Source organism: Myotis yumanensis, unplaced genomic scaffold (genome assembly GCF_028538775.1).
Source record: "Myotis yumanensis isolate MYYU_CA2020_CCGP unplaced genomic scaffold, mMyoYum1.0.hap1 SCAF_4, whole genome shotgun sequence".
NCBI lineage: Eukaryota > Metazoa > Chordata > Mammalia > Chiroptera > Vespertilionidae > Myotis > Myotis yumanensis.
In genome coordinates this window covers 53,017,118-53,033,626 of record NW_027223755.1, presented here as the reverse complement: position 1 = coordinate 53,033,626, position 16,509 = coordinate 53,017,118, and the positions used below count along the sequence as shown (strand labels likewise).

The 16,509-nt window shown below is 38.6% G+C and overlaps 1 protein-coding gene and 1 pseudogene across 4 annotated transcripts in view; one reads left to right on the top strand and one right to left on the bottom strand.

The window, feature by feature from the left end:
* The window catches only part of KIAA0825 (KIAA0825 ortholog), a 362,385-nt gene that overhangs the window by 9,563 nt on the left and 336,313 nt on the right, over positions 1 to 16,509 (top strand). For all 4 annotated transcript variants that reach the window (XR_011471210.1, XM_070412335.1, XM_070412336.1 and 1 more), the window contains exon 2: positions 13,017 to 13,163. The gene's annotated coding sequence lies outside the window, so the exon portion shown is untranslated. The remainder of the gene's footprint in view (positions 1 to 13,016; positions 13,164 to 16,509) is intronic.
* On the bottom strand, positions 4,077 to 5,079 carry LOC139009427 (GTPase IMAP family member 4 pseudogene; annotated as a pseudogene).

The following is a 16,509-nucleotide window of genomic DNA, read 5'->3' as shown; positions in this document are numbered from 1 at the left end:
AAATAATTTTGACCTTGAGAACCCCTTAAAAGAATATTGAGGCTCCACCAGGGATCTGTGTACCACACTTTGAGATTTCTTATTCAACTCTTTCTTTTTAAAAAAAAAAATATATTTTATTGATTTTTTACAGAGAGGAAGGGAGAGGGATAGAGAGTTAGAAACATCAATGAGAGAGAAACATCGATCAGCCGCCTCCTGCACATCTCCTACTGGGGATGTGCCCGCAACCCAGGTACATGCCCTTGACCGGAATCGAACCTGGGACCTTTCAGTCCGCAGGCCGACGCTCTATCCACTGAGCCAAACCGGTTTCGGCTCAACTCTTTCTTTGTACTTCCTCTGTGTCAACCACTAGATTAGGTTCTGGGATGCAAAAATAAAAAAGCCACAGTCCCTGTTTTAAGATTATAATCTAGTGGTTGAAAGTGGTAAGTAAATCAGTGGTTGCAGATAGCCTAGAATGACAAGTACCCTGACTGATATACTGTATATTCAAGGGAAGGAAAGAGACCGAATTAGTCTTCATGTGCTTGCATTTTGGTGGGAGAGATCACAAAACTACTAGTACATAATGCAAAGTGCTATTAAGGAAATATCTCTACTGACAAGGCAAGGGAGAGACCTTTATATTCTCATTTAGCAGTAAATGGGGTTTCATTTTCTCCACCTCCTCCCCAACACTTGTTATTTTTTATTTTTTGTTTGTAGCCATTCTGGTGAGCTGTGAAGTTGTATCTCATGTGGTCTTAATTTGCATTTATCTAAGGTAAAAAAGATTGACACCTTTGATTTCTTCTAAGGTTTTTATATATGTTAGCATTTATATTTAGGTCTCTGATCAATTCTGAGTTAATTTTTAAACATCTTTTAATGGAGTCCGACTCCATTCATTTGCATGTTACTATCCAGTTGTCTCAGGAACATTTCATGAAAAGGCCAATCTTTCCCTATTGAACTTTCTTGAAACCCTCATCAGAAATCAATTGGATATTGTATAGGTTTATCTATGGACTCTCAGTTCTATTGCATTGATTACATGTCTGTCCTTATGCCTATCCTGTTACACAGTCTTGATTATTGTAGTTTTATAATAAGTTTTAAAAATGGGAAATGTGAGTTCTCTAACTTTGTTCTTTTTCAAGATGTTTTGGTTACTCTGGGTTCCTTGCACTTCCATATGGATTTTAAGATTACTTTGTTAATTTCAGCAAAATAGGCAGCCGGGATTTTGATAGAGATTACATTCAATCTGTAGATTGGGAAGTTTTGCCACATTAACAATATTAAACCTTTCAATCCATAAACATGGACTTTTCATTATTTAGGTCTAATTCAGTTCCTTTCAGTGATGTTCTGTAGTTTTCAGTGAACAGGTCTTACAGTTCTTTTGTTAAATTTTTCCTAAATATTTTATTCTTTTTGGTACTATTGTAAATTAAATTGTTTTCCTAATTTTATTTTCAAATTGTTAATTGCTAGTATATAGAAATACAATTGATATTTGTTTACGAATCTCATATCCTGCAAACTTTGTTGAATGTATTTATTAGCTCCAATAGTTTGAGGGTTTTGTTTGTTTTAGGATTCCTTAGGATTTTCTACATACAAGATTTTGTCATCTATAAGTAGGTAGTTTTGCTTCTCCCTTTGCAATCTGGATATTTACTTTTCTTGCCTAATTTTCCTGGATAGAACTTCCAGTACAATGTTGAAGAGGAGTGCTAAAAATTGACATTCTTGTCTTGTTCCTGATCTTTAGAGAATAGCTCAGTCTTTTACCATTAAGTATGAAGTCAGCTGTGGGTTTTTTATAGTTATCCTTTATGGAGTTGATACAGTTCTCTTTTATTCCTAGTTTGTTGAGTTATTTTTATCATGAATGGTGTTGAGTTTTTTTTTTTTTAATATATTTTATTGATTTTTTACAGAGAGGAAGGAAGAGAGATAGAGAGTTAGAAACATCGATGAGAGAGAAACATCGATCAGCTGCCTCCTGCACATCTCCCACTGGGGATGTGCCGGAAACCCAAGTACATGCCCTTGACCGGAATCGAACCTGGGACCCTTGAGTCCGCAGGCCGATGCTCTATCCACTGAGCCAAACCGGTGTCGGCTGGTGTTGAGTTTTAACACATTTTTCTTTGCATATATTTAAACTATCATGCATTTTTTTGTCCTTTGTTCTATTAATAAAGTCTATTACATTGATTCATTTTCCTGTGTTGGAGTTAACCTTATATTCCTGGGATAAATTTCACTTAGTCATGGTGTATAATTCTCTTTTATACTTGTTAATATTTTGAGTATTTTTGTCTCTATATTTCTAAGGGATATTGGTCTATAGTTTATTGTAATGTTTTTGTCTTTTTTTGGTGTCATGGTAATACTGGCCTCAGAAAATGAGTTGGGAAGTGTTCTTTCCTCTTCTGTTTTTTGGAACAATCTGTGAAGGATTGGTGTTAATTCTTCTTTACATTTTTGGTAGACTTCACCAACCAGTCATGTCATCTGGCCTTAGGCTTCTCTTTGTGGGAAAGTTTTTGATAATTAATTCAATCTGCTTATTTGTTATAGGTTTACTCATATTGTTTAAATCTTCCTCACTCATATCAGTACTTTGTGTCTTTCTAGGAAGTTGTCTGTTCATCTAGGTTATATAATTTGATGACACAATTGTTTTAGTATCTCTTTATAATCTATTTATTTAACATCAGTAATAATGTCCCCTCTTTAATTCCTAATTTTAGTAATTTGAGCTAAAAGTTTGTCACTTGAACCTATTTTCAAAGAATCAACTTTAGTTTCATTATTTTTTCCTATTAATTTTCTATTCTTTTTATTTATTCCCAGTCTAATCATTGTTTCCTTCCTTCTGCTTGCTTTGGGTTTTGCTGGCTACTTTTTCTAGTTTCTTAAGGTTGAAGGTTAGTGTATTGATTTTAGATCTTTCTTTCTTAATATAGGCAGTTAGACTGCAGTTTTATGTTCTTGTGGTGTGTTTGTTTGGCTTTGTTATCGGGATAATACTGTCATAGAATGAATTAGGAGGGTTTCTTTCCTTGTTTTATGAAAGTCTGTGAAATGTTAGTATTATTTTGTAGAATTTACCTATGAAGCTCTTGCAACTTTTCCTTGTAGGAAGATTTTTGAATTAGCAATTCAATTTCTTTACTTGTTTTAAGGTCTATTCCATTTTTGCAAGTCAGTTTTAATCATTTATGTCTCTTTTTTTGAGAAAATAGAAAAGTTTTATTATAGTAACAATAAGCAAACAATTGAAGTGGGAAGGGGAAGCAGTGTGGGGATGACCCACCTAGCAATAAGTAATCAAGATGTGGGGTGATGGAGGTGCGGTGGCAACAGTTAATTTCACAAGAAAAGGAGAGAACTAGTTATTCAGAAAAGTGGTTACCTTGAGGTTGCTCAGAGACTTTCTACAGAAATATCTGAATACACTGAACATTGTTCTCTTGGCTGTTGAATCTCTGTCTTTTACTCTTTCTGGCATTTCACTTAGTTGAATTCTGAGAAATCTGTTTTTCAGACAACTCTTTTTTCTTGAGTGGGCAGATGATAAGGAACTATTTCAGTCCTTCGAAAGAATGTAGTTCAACAAATTTATGTTCATTTAGAAAGAATTCTATAAGCATTTCTAGCTATCCATTATCTAATGCAAATAATTGATTTCTTTAACCACATGGGTAAAAAGATCATTGTCATCCCAAAGGCAAAATTGTGGAGTAGAAGCCACAGGCAGAGATTATGTGTCAATCTAGAAAGACTCTAGAGAATCATTGTCTTTTGGTCTCCTGCGTTCCCTTTCTCTGTCTCTAAGAAAGAGTTCAGAAGATAGGGAGCATCCATACTTTCTACTTTGGAATTTTACAAATTGAGAATGTGTCTCATCCCTGTTAAATAAATCAAACAGATATCTACCAAATGCCAATAAGAAACTTTACTAAACACCCAGTCCTGAGAACTTGAAGAAAAGAAATAGAGAACTCTGACTTTGGGGAATGAGTTATATGGGAAGGAACACTTGAAAATATGCAGGGAACAGATTTTCAAAAAGCTTAAATTCTCTTGAATAGAATTTTTAAAAAAGGTAAAGTGATCACTGTTATACCTGTAATTATGTCAAGTATGCTAGTATCTTGCTGACTCTCAACTTCATCTCTGGCTTCTTGCAGCCTTTTTAGATGGCAAAACTCCCTTTCTGCCAATTCCCTCTCCATTTCTGCCTTTCTCTTTTCTTGCTCCATTTTATCCTTCAGGTTTCTGATTTTTTTTTTTTTTTTTTTATTTCTCTCTTACTTGCCTTTTCTCTCTCTCCAGTTCAGTTTTGTATTTTTCTTGTTTCACTTGAATCTGTTTCTGAATCTCCTCCTCAGCCCTGTGGTACATCTCATCAGTGTAGAATTCTCCCTCATTCTGCATCACCATGCACTGGACCAGGTCCAACAGCTGTGCCCTCTGAGCCTCCTGCTCAGCTCCTGTTGCCTTATTGTTGAACTCACGGTGACGACCCCTGAAATGCCCCATCAGACCTTGAATGCCTGTGGAGCTTCCTTTAAGTAATCATGGAACTCCATGCCAACCGGTCATCTTTCCGGGTGATTAAGAGAATCATGTATCTCCTAGCTTGGGATCCAAACATTGACAGCATCTTCTCCATGGCCTTTTGTTCTTCCTTTGTATACCGGCCCAGTGGGACCACCAGGAGCACAGCGTGAGGGCCAGGGGAAGTCAGGAGGAAGCAATTAGCAATCTCCCTTTGTGTGTCAGCATCCCATGCCTCAGTGTCGAAAATGCCAGGTGTGTCCACAACAACAATTTCTCTCCCATTCCACGTGCTACTCCCTTTCTGACAGACCTTAGTGATGGATTTTGCTGCCATGCTGGAATGAAATGCTTTCTTTCCAGGATGCTGTTCCCTGTGGCACTTTTTCCTGCTCCAGTCTTACCCACTAAGACAAGTCGCAGTTGTGAATCTCTGGGGTCTTGGTTTCCAATCCCATGGCCGGTCCTGGATTCACTGAAGTTGAAAGAAGTAATGTCCAATTGAGCTGCCATCATAGTTTGAATTTCCGCGGCTGAGGTGCAGGAGAAGGTGCGGACTTGTGGAGACTGGGGAGAGGTTGGGGAGAGGTGCCATTTATGTCTTTTTAAAGAATATGTCCATTCCTATTGTGTAGACATTAAAATGTGTCTACTTTGTTGACATAAAGTTGTTCATTGTGTTGTCTTATAATCCTTTGATTTTTGTACGTTCAGTAGTGACATCTTTTTCATTATTTTGATAATTTGTATCTTTTTTTACCAGTCTAGCTAAAGGTGTGAGATTTTGTTGATCTTTCCAAAGAACCACCTTTTCTTTTCTCTATTGCTTTTATCTTTTCTATGTTATTTCCTATGTTATTTCTGCTGTACTCTTGTGTTGCTCCTCTTCTTGCTTTGGATGTGGTTTGCTCTTGTTTTTTTTCTGGTGATTGGATCTTATGTTATCTATTTGTGATCTTTCTTATTTTCTGAAATAGGTGGAATTAATAGGTTTTCTTCTAAACACTACTTTTTCTGTATCCTATAAAATACGACATGTTATGTTTTCGCTATCATTCAGTAAAAAATATTTTCTAATATTCCTTGTGATTTCTTTTTAACATTGTTATGTAGAAGTGTGCTCTTTAATTTCCAAATATTGGGGTTTTTTTTAAAGATTTACTTTTGCTATTGATTTCTAATTTATTTCTGTTGTATTCTTAGAACATTTTATACTTTCATTTATTGAGACTTCTTGTGATGTGGCATATAGTCTATTTTGAAAAATGTTTTTTGGAATTTGAAAAAAAAAAGTGTACTCCTCCGTCACTGAGTGAGGTAATCTATATATGTAAGTTAGATTTGACAGGGGGACAGTATTTAAATATTCTAAACTCTTGCTGATTTTTTGTTTAGTCCTGTCCATTCCTGACAGCAGAGCTTTGAAATATCTAACTATAATAAATGATTTATTTCTTCTTTTGATTCTGTCATTTTTTTCCTCCATTGATCTTGGTGCTTTGTTTTAGGTGGATATACATTTATATCTTTTTTATGTATTTTTCCTTTTATCATTTTGAAATATCATGTTTTCCTCAAATATTTCTTAAAGCCTGTTTTGTCTAATATTAGTGTAGTAACATCAGCTCTATTATAGTTACTGTTTGTTTGGAATATCCTTTTCTATCTATTTTTAATCTATTTTTTGTATTTGAATAAAAATGTCTCATAAATGACTCATAGTTGGATCTTGCTTTTTTTAAAATCTATTTTGACAATTCCTGTTTTTTTAAAAAAAGTGTTTTTGATTTTTGAGAGAGGAAGGGAGAGGGATAAAGAGATTGAAACATTGATGAGAGAGAAACATCAATTGGCTGCCTCCTGCACGTCGCTGGGGATCCAGCCTGCAACCCAGGCATGTGCCCTGACCAGGGATCAAACCAGTGACCTCCTGGTTCATGGGTCACTGCTCAACCACTGAGCCACACTGGCTGGGCCTGCTTTTGATTGAGATTAAACCATTCACATGTAATGTGCTTATTGGTATAGTTAGGCTTACATTTTCCATTATACTTTACTTTTTTTTTTTTAAAATATATTTTATTGATTTTTTACAGAGAGGAAGGGAGAGAGATAGAGAGTTAGAAACATCGATGAGAGAGAAACATCGATCAGCTGCCTCCTGCACATCTCCCACTGGGGATGTGCCCGCAACCCAGGTACATGCCCTTGACCGGAATCGAACCTGGGACCCCTCAGTCCACAGGCTGACGCTCTATCCACTGAGCCAAACCGGTTTCGGCATTATACTTTACTTTTATATGACTCCTATCTTTTTTATTCCTTTCTTCTACCTTCACTGCTTTTTTTGTATTAAATGAATATTTTTAGTGTATCCACTTTTAAATTTCTAGTGTAACTTTACCTTTTAAAAAGTTATTTTCTAAGTGCTTGCTCTGGAGAATACATTCTACATTTTAATTTACCACAACCAACTTAATACAATCTAGTTAATATCAACTTAATTTTGACAAAATATAGAAACTTTGTTCTATTATAGGTCTATTCCTTCCTCCTTTTTCTGCTATTACTGCCATGTGTATTATACCCCTACATGTTATAAACTAAATAATACATTGTTATAGCTATTGTTTTATACAATCTATGCTTTTTTTTAAAAAAAATCAATGAAAATAAATGAAATAATATTTCAGAGTCTTTCATATTAACCTACATTTTTACCATCTGGTGTTATTTTCTTTTTTTGCTTTTAAATATATTTTTATTGATTTTTGAGAGGAAGGAAGAGAGAGGGAATGGAAACATATATGATGAGAGAGAATCATTGTTCAGCTGCCTCCTGCACATCCCACAGTGGGGATCGAGCCCACAACCCAGGCTTGTGCCCTTGACTAGAACCGAACCTGGAAGTCTTCAGGACCGGAATAGAACCTGGGACTCTTCAGTCCACAGGCTGACATTCTATCCACTGAGTCAGACCAGCTAGGGCTGGTGTTATTTTTTTATAGATTGAAGAATTTCCTTATTTCCTTTACCATTTAAGAGAGATCTGCTTGCAACAAATTCTCAATCTTTTTTTTATTTATTTTTTATTTTTTTAATATATTTTTATTGATTTTTCACAGAAAGGAATGGAGAGAGACAGAGAGTCAGAAACATCGATGAGGGAGAAACATCGATCAGCCGCCTCCTGCACATCCCCCACTGGTGATGTGCCCGCAACTCAGGTACATGCCCTTGACCGGAATCGAACCCGGGACCTCCCAGTCCGCAGGCCGACGCTCTGTCCACTGAGCCAAACCGGTTTCGGCCAAATTCTCAATCTTTATTTTGTCTTCAGTTATTAAAGTGATGGTTTTATTTTGCCATCAACTTAAAATATAGTTATTCTTAATATAGAATATTTGGCAGACAGTTTTTTTCCTTCAGCATTTTTAATTTCTCATTCCACTGACTTCTGGCCTCCATAGTTTCATTGATACTTACCTGTGTGTGAAGAGTTAGTTTTCTCTTGATGCTTTTAATTTCTTTGTCTTTGTCCTTTAATAGTTTGATTGTGTTATGTCTAGATACCTATCTCTTTATATTTGTCCTATGTGGGGTCCTTTGAACTTCTTTGATGAGTAGATTAATGCTTGAGAGCATATTCAAAATGGCCGAGTGCAATTATCAAATCATATCTAATTTGATATATTTTTGTTCCTTATTCACGTATTTTTTCTACTCCTTTATCTGTTCCCTCTCCCTCCGGGATACTATTAACAGGTTTTTTGATATGGTTATGACTGTCCCAAATGTCTCTGCATCTTTGCTCATTTTAAAAAATATTTTTTCTCTGTTTTTTTTTTTTTTTTTTTTTTAGATTGGGTAATTTACATTAACTCTCTTTAATTCACCAATTCTTTCTACAGGTCATTTTGAATATGCTCTCAAGTCCCTCGTGAATTATCTTTTTATATATATTGGACTTTTTAACTTCAAAATTTCCATTTTGTTCAAAAATTTCTGTCTCCTTACTGAGAATCTTTATTCTTTATTCATTGTCTTACTTTTTAAAATATGGTTATCTTTGGTTCTTTAAACAGATTTAAAATAGCTGCTTTGAAGTCTATTTAAATTGAACTTCTAAGGACTCTCAAAATGTTGCTATTGGCTGCTTCTCCTCCCTCCCCCATTTCTTTGCATGCCTCATCATTTCTTGAAAACTGGACATTTTTAGATCAGATATTGACACAACTTTGGATTCTGGTTTTGTAATCATTGAATGTTGTTGTTGCTTTGTTTGCTGGTTTCTTTGTTTGGTAATTTGCCCAAACTAAATCAGCGGCATCAATCTCCCCTGTGATGTATGGCCACTGATGTATCTGGGTTTTCTTTTTTTTAAGATTTTCGTTTTGAGTTTTACATTTACCTTCCTAGGACTTGCCCCTGTGGCTGTGTCGCTTAAATGAGAAGCTGATGGTTGGGCAGTGGTTGTGCTTAAACACTTCAGGTCAGTAAGTCGTCTCTCATCTCCTCGAGAGTCTCTGTAATAGAGGAATGCATTTAAAGTTTACAGTTATCAATTGTGTCCCAGTTTTTGCTTTCTGCTGGGCTCTTTCACATTTCCTCCGTGCCCATGATTGTTCAGCCAAAGCAATCTCTGCTAGCTTTGTTCCTCTTCAGTCTCTATTGCACATACTCAGCCTTAGCCAAGAATATGCTTGCCCCAGTTACGACCACGGCCTTGGGCTAATATAGGTGTGTGGCTCTCCCTGCTTGCTGGCTTCTTAGATCTTCACTTCCACTGACACCATCATGGGCTAGACATTACCTACCATTCAAACTCAAGTGAGCCCCCTTTGACCACAGCAAATACATTTCCAGTCCTGTGATCTTCCCCACCCTGGGAGGACCTCTGTGCTGTCTGAGCTGTGGTTGATGGTTATAAGAGTAGCTCCAGGCCAGAATGCCACAGGGTCCTTGTGTTCTTACCTAAAGATTAGCAGTTTTTCAAATGTGAATGTTTCTCAATTTGTCATATTCTTTTGGTCAATTTCTAGAGCACCAAAATAGTTGTATTTGTCAATTTTGTCTTGCTCCTTGGTTTCTTTTTTGGAAGAGTATTTGCTAATTGCACTCAGCCATAGGTTGAAGTCCTGTTTCTGGCCTTGTATTATGTATACATTCTTTTTTCTTTACTCTCTTAGGATGATGGGAAATTTACACATTCTATTAACTGATTTATCTCTATTTTCATTGGAGTAAATTTTTGTTTTACATTGATCTCAAATGTGAAAAAAAAAAGATTTTTTTTGAAATGCCCAGTGGTCCTTGGCTTTGCATTCATATTAGAAAAGAGAAAATTAAAAAGCTGCCTGGAAATTATATTTGGGTGGCACTGATTTGACTTGTATGCTTTGCTTTAGAGTGAATAGGTGGAACCATGAATATACTTGAAGTCAGAAGGGGCCAGAAAGAGGCCATCTTGTTTTGGGGGTACCTATATTTATGCTATGTTTTCTACTTTTCTAGACAATTCATTTCCTCAAACACAATTCATTTCCTCTCATTTACTTTTTATTTTTACTCAGAGTATATATTTAACTAAAGACAAAAAGAAAGTAGTTGCTTGTATACAAAGATAGGGGAGGGAGAATCAGGACAAATCTTCAAGTGATTGCTTATTTTAGCTTCACTCCTTACTCCACACTCTGCCAGGGATATTAGCTCATACTTTTAATTGCAGTGCTCCCTACACATACTATCATTTGGCTTTTCCTGCTCTGTTTCTCCTATGAATGTTCCTTCATCTGTCTTACATGTACAAATTTGTACGGAGGGCTTGCTCAGTCTCTTCACCATTATGGATTTACATCCTCTCCCCCTACCCCAACACACACCTTTATTATCTTTTTAAGAGGATTGCTAGAGGGAGATGGGGAAAAATACACACTCAGTGATCTTCTTAACCAAAAATTTTGTGCACATATTTTTAAACTAGAGGCCCGGTGCACAAAATTCATGCACTTGCAGGGGGGTGGGGAGATGAGGGATCCCTCAGCCCAGCCTGCACCCTCTTGCAGTCCAGGAGCCCTTGGGGGATGTCCGACTGATGGCTTAGGCCTGCTCCCTGTTCACTTTGAGCCTGGCTTCTGGCTGAGCAGCGCTCCCCCTGTGGGAGCGCACTGACCACCAGGGGGAAACTCCTGCATTGAGCGGGATCAGGCTGAAACTGGCTCTCTGACATCCCCTGAGGGGTCCCAGATTGCGAAAGGGTGTAGGCCAGGCCGAGGAACCCCACTGGTGCACGATTGAGGCTGGGGAGGAACGCAAGAGGTTGGCCAGCCAGGGAGGGACCACAGGAGGGCTCCAGGGCATGGCTGGCCTGTCTGGCTCAGTCCCAATCGGCCGGACCCCAGCAGCAAGCTAACCTACCAGTCAGAGCACCTGCCCCCTGGTGGTCAGTGCACATCATAGTGAGCGGTTGAGTGGCCTTAGCATATCATTAGCATATTACACTTTGATTGATTAAAAGGATGACCAGATGGCTGGACACTTAGCATATTAGACTTTTATTATATAGGATGGTTGCAATGCTATCTGGATGCTGTTTTCACTTCTCCATTTTAGCATGTTCTACATTGCTGTACTTCATAATTATTGTTTGTAGTTGATTATGAGCATACTTTAATGAAACAGTTTATTGTGTTTTTATTATTATTATAATGGTTATTATTTTTAGTTACTGCCTCATGTTTCCTTACCCTTTCCTCCAGCCCACCATTATGTACATATACCTTTCCTCAGGTAACCAATGTTAACAACATTGACAGTTTGTGAAACAGTAAGTGCTACTATTTTCCTTTGGTCAAGCTGATTGAAAGCTATCAAGAAGGATAGTTCACCCTAGAGCAGGCTGACATTGTCATCAAGAAAGTAATCTGAGTTATTTGTGGGGTTTCCAAGAAATGCTGTGATTTCTGCTGTGGAGTTAGGTGATATGTTGTATCTCTATAATGGCTTCCCTGTGTTGGCATCTCCACTTTAGTTCTTCAGTGGAAGTGAACCATATTCCTTGTAATAACTCATCTGTTTCCTTTTGTTCAGATTCATTTCCCCAAGTGGTCAAGTTGTCTGTGAGGGTTTTGTCTGTTTCTGATAAACTGGAAATCAGCCTGGGATAGTAGATGTTAGTAACATTGAAGCACTTGTTTGTCAGACACCAAAGAAAAGCTGAAAATTATATTTATCAAAAGGAACACTTGGGATCTTCTTCATATCAGTTTTCTAGTCAACCTAGGCCTGACCAAAAGAACAGTTTGGCTGATTGTAGATAACAAAATAGTCTTTTCTATTAAAAAGTACATTTATTGCTTATTGCTTATTTTTTTCTTTTAGTAAAGCAAGATAAAGAAGTATAGATTTTTGAAATGAAAAAGTAAAACTCATCACTTGTACATAATGTAAAACTACAGAAAATAAAGAGTTTAGTAAATATCCCAGATAAAAATATCAATATACAAAAATTATACGGATACACATATAAACAGAAATGAAAAAAGCTTTGTAAACAGATATTGTCTAAATTAACATTCAAAATATGAAGTGCCTAGGAATACATCTATCATAACAAGAAATATGCAGAACTCCCTTGGAGAAGATAGAAAAGCACTACCGTATGACAATAAGACCTCAATAAGTGTAATGATATGTACAATGCACATGGAAAACTAAACATTTTGCAGGTGCCTAATTTGATCAGTGCAATATCAACCAAATTTTTATTTGTTTTGATAGGGAAGGGAGAATACTTGATGACAGAGTCTAAAATTATATGGAAAACAAAGGGCCAGTAGCTAAGAATAACAAGAGTGTACATTGGTTCAGGGAAAGACAAGTAGTCTGGTGGAACCTTACTAGTGAAAGTGTATTCTGTGGACCCACCCACAGCATTGGTGGAGTTACCTGGGAGCTTGTTAGAAATACACAGTCTCAAACCCCAACCCCAGATCAACTGAATCAGAATCTATTTTAACAAGATAACCAGAAGAGTGGAAAAAGATGGTTTTAATAAATTGTTATGGAGGAACTGGTAACCAAACAGGAAGAAAGTAATTGTATTGAAAGGCACTGCTTGTTTTATGTCCTGCAACCTTCCCTTACTCTCTGTGATCTACATTTCTTTAGGGACATTTGAAAAATAAATGAAAATAAAAAGAATGTTTTTGAATATGCATTTTCATAGGAGCCTCTGTTATCCATGTGCTTGTAAGCTGTGGATCACCTTGTTAATAAGGTTTTCTTAGGTGCTCCAACTTCAGCATATCTTTATGTATGTTCAGTATTTCTTGGATCTAGCTTGTATGTCATAAACTAATGATAGTACTGTCACTACCAATGTACAGAACTAATGTTGTGACTATATCCCCTCCATTGTGGCAGTGACAAAGTGTTATCTAATTATTTTATAGGTGTGTTTTGTATATTTTGGAAAAAACTCTGCTGAAGATCCTAAAGAAAGGGTAGTTCTTTTACCAACAAACCAGAAGGAAATAACTTTCCACCTACTTAGGATTGGAAGTCCAGCTCATTCGTAGCATCTTCTGAAACAAAATTAGGTAAGAAATGTTTTCATCATATTTCAAATAATTTGTGCCTCGCCCACTTCATTTCCTTGAAGGCTTCTGTAATTCTATTCCTTTGGCCTCTAAGAGAGAATATAGCTCACATTTTCCTTTAGGAAGTTAGTGTGCCAGCCAGCTGTCAGCCTTATGATGCGCCTGATCTCCCATGTCAGGGGAAGCACAATTCAATTTTAAACTAAGTCTGCGCAACAGTGCAGCAGGGCTGCCAGCATCTCCCTTTATGTCTCTTTCTTTGAAATTCTTCCTTCCACCTGAACAGTATGGCTTTATTTTTAAATCCTTTGTATGAGATGAAACCAACCACTAACTAACTTTGCTTGTCTTTAGTTAAAAACCAGAGAATTGAAAGAAATAATCTGTAACTATTTCTGCAACCCTTTCTCATTTCTAGAAAATAAAGTACCACTGCTTGTTTAACTTATGACTTGTCTAAACATGTTGAAAGCATTGACTATAAGGCATAACACTCAGACTCTGAAAGGGAACTGTGAAAATTTCAGTCAAAAGGGAAATGAAGAATAATTTATAAAAGGCGCTACAGATAATGATGCCAGCCAGTTATTTAAAAATGCATCCATCTCACCTTGTAATGAATTAGATTTGTCAATAGCAAATGTTTTATGCACCACTTCTATGAAAAGTGGCGTGCTGGGGCTGCAGGGCTTTGAGGGTGGCTTCTTCAAAGCTTTACAAGTATCCTCGATTCAAAGACGTTTTTTTAAATAATATATATTAAATAATATTATTTAAATAATATTAAGGTTGTGACACAAACACCAAATGACAAAAATCAGGAGTTTCAAAGCAGAAGCTGACATGCCATCACTATTTCACACAGTAACTGTTTTTCAAATGAGGGGTGTACCAGGCTGATTTGGGGATTGTGTGTCAGTTTAACTTTAAATTTTCTTGTTATTTTGGTTGTTGTCACAACCTTAATGTCAGTTTTTCAAATAGGTTTCTACATTTCCTTTGGTTTTGAGGTCATTAAAAAATGCATATGATAAATCTAACAGGCATAAATAGGTCACACGGAAGTGGAATTCCTTGCTTCTCGGGTGTTAAGAGACAGCTAATACCTGCCTTGTAAGTGGGGAAAGTTAGCTCAGACATTTCAGCGAATTTCTGTTTTTCAGGAATTCTATTCAGACTAATATAAACCCAAATAACAAGACATGATGTTGAGATCATTCTGTTCACATTCTACTGTTCCTGCACCACTAATGCTAGCCATTTGATCTTGGTGGTTATCACCTCTGTAGATGTTAAAAACCACAATTGATACTTTTATCACTAAAATTACAAGTTAAACTTGATAATTATTTCAATTGAAGAATTCTTATTCAGTGTAGTTGAGTGTAGGTAAATACTGCCTTAAATTTTTTCATATGGCAGTCCTTTTTATAAAGCACTGTTATGCAGAGTTTTGAAAATAAAATCTTGCTTTCTAAAGTAACACTTGTTACTTGTGTTAAATTTTTTGCTAGTACCACACCAGCCGTTAAAGGAGCAGCCAGGAGCATTCTGCAGGGAAAGACAGAAAGGGGAAAAAGGAGGGAGAGAATAATCTACTTACCCACATTCCTCTCTCTTTTTTTTATTCTTTTGTTCAAAATGAGCTGCCAGGGCAGGTCTGCATTGCCTATGCTGAATCTACTTTTAATTTAGAATAAATATATTAGAATCTGTCCCACAGTTGTCTTTTTCAGCACCTGTGTTAGAGAAATAAAAGATGAAAAGAGAAGCACATTGTTTTTTTTGTGTGTTTTCTTTTTTCTTTTATTGCTTAAAGTATTACAAAGGGTATTACATATGTGTACTTTTTTTTCTTCTTCGCCCTTGACAATCCCCTGTCCCCCCTACCCCCCAGTGTCTTATGTCCATTGGTTAGCACATTGTTTATTGATCTTTTTCTGCTGACTCATAAAGATACTGACCAACCCAAAACACTTCCATAGCTATCATCTCCTCTTTGCTTGAACCACCAGATTTTATCCTTACTGGTTTTTTATCAATGACTGGGAAAACGTTAATCATTTTTTTCTAGTGTACTTCATTTCTTATCTCTTTATTATATATACTAGAGGCCCGGTGCACAAAAATTTGTGCACTGGCGGGGGAGGGGAAGGGTCCTCCAGCCCGGCCTGTGCCCTCTCGCAGTCTGGGACCCCTCAGGAGATAACGACCTGCTGGCTTAGGCCTGCTCCCAGGTGGCAGAGGGCACGCCCAATCCCTAGGTGCAGCCCCTGGTCAGGCTCAGAGCAGGGCCGATTGGGGAGTTGGGGTGCCGCCCCCTGTCATGCACAGAGCAGGGCGGATCAGGAGGTTGCGATGCCACCCTCAGTCATGCTCAGGGTAGGGCCGATTGGGGGGTTGGGGCACTGCCCCCTGTCACTCACAGAGCAGGGCCAATCAGGGGGTTGGGGTGCTGCCCCCTGTCACTCACAGAGCAGGGCCAATCAGGGGGGTTGGGGCTCCGTACCCTGTCACACACAGAGCAGGGTTGATCAGGGGGTTGGGGAGCTCCCCCCTGTCACGCACAGAGCAGGGCCCATCAGGGGGTTGAAGAGCTCCCCCCTGTCACTCACAGAGTAGGGCCGATAGGGGAGTTGGGGCACTGCCCCCTGTCACACACAGAGCAGGGCGGATCAGGGGGTTGGGGCGCTGCACCCTGTCACACTCAGGGCAGGGCCAATGGGGAGGTTATGGCTCTACCCCGTTACACACAGAGCAAGGCCCGTGGAGGGGGGTTGGGGCGCCACCCTCTATCACCCACAGAGCAGGGCCGATCAGGGAGTTGGGGCACCGCCACTGTCACACTCAGGGCAGGGCCGATGGAGAGGTTATGGCTCTACCCCATCACACACAGAGCAGGGCCCGTGGGGGGCGGGGGGTTGGGGCGCTGCACCCTGTCACACACAGAGCAGGGCCGATCAGGGGGTTGGTGCGCCGCACCCTGTCACACACAGAGCCACAGGGCAATCAGGAGATTGGGGAGCTCCCCCCTATCAGGCACAGAGCAGGGCTGATCAGGGGTTGGGGCGCCTTCCCCTGTCACGAACAGAGCAGGGTGGATAGGGAGGTTGTGGCCCCGCCCCCTGTCACACACAGAGCCGCAGGGCGATCAGGGGGTTTGGGCGCTGACCCCTGTCACGCTGATCCTGGTGCCGGGAGCCTCGCTGCTCTGCTGATCCCGGTGCCGGGAGGCATATTACCCTTTTACTATACAGGATAGAGGCCTGGTGCATGGGTGGGGGCTGGCTGGTTTGCCCTGAAGGGTGTCCTGGATCAGGGTGGGGGTCCCCACTGGGGTGCCTGG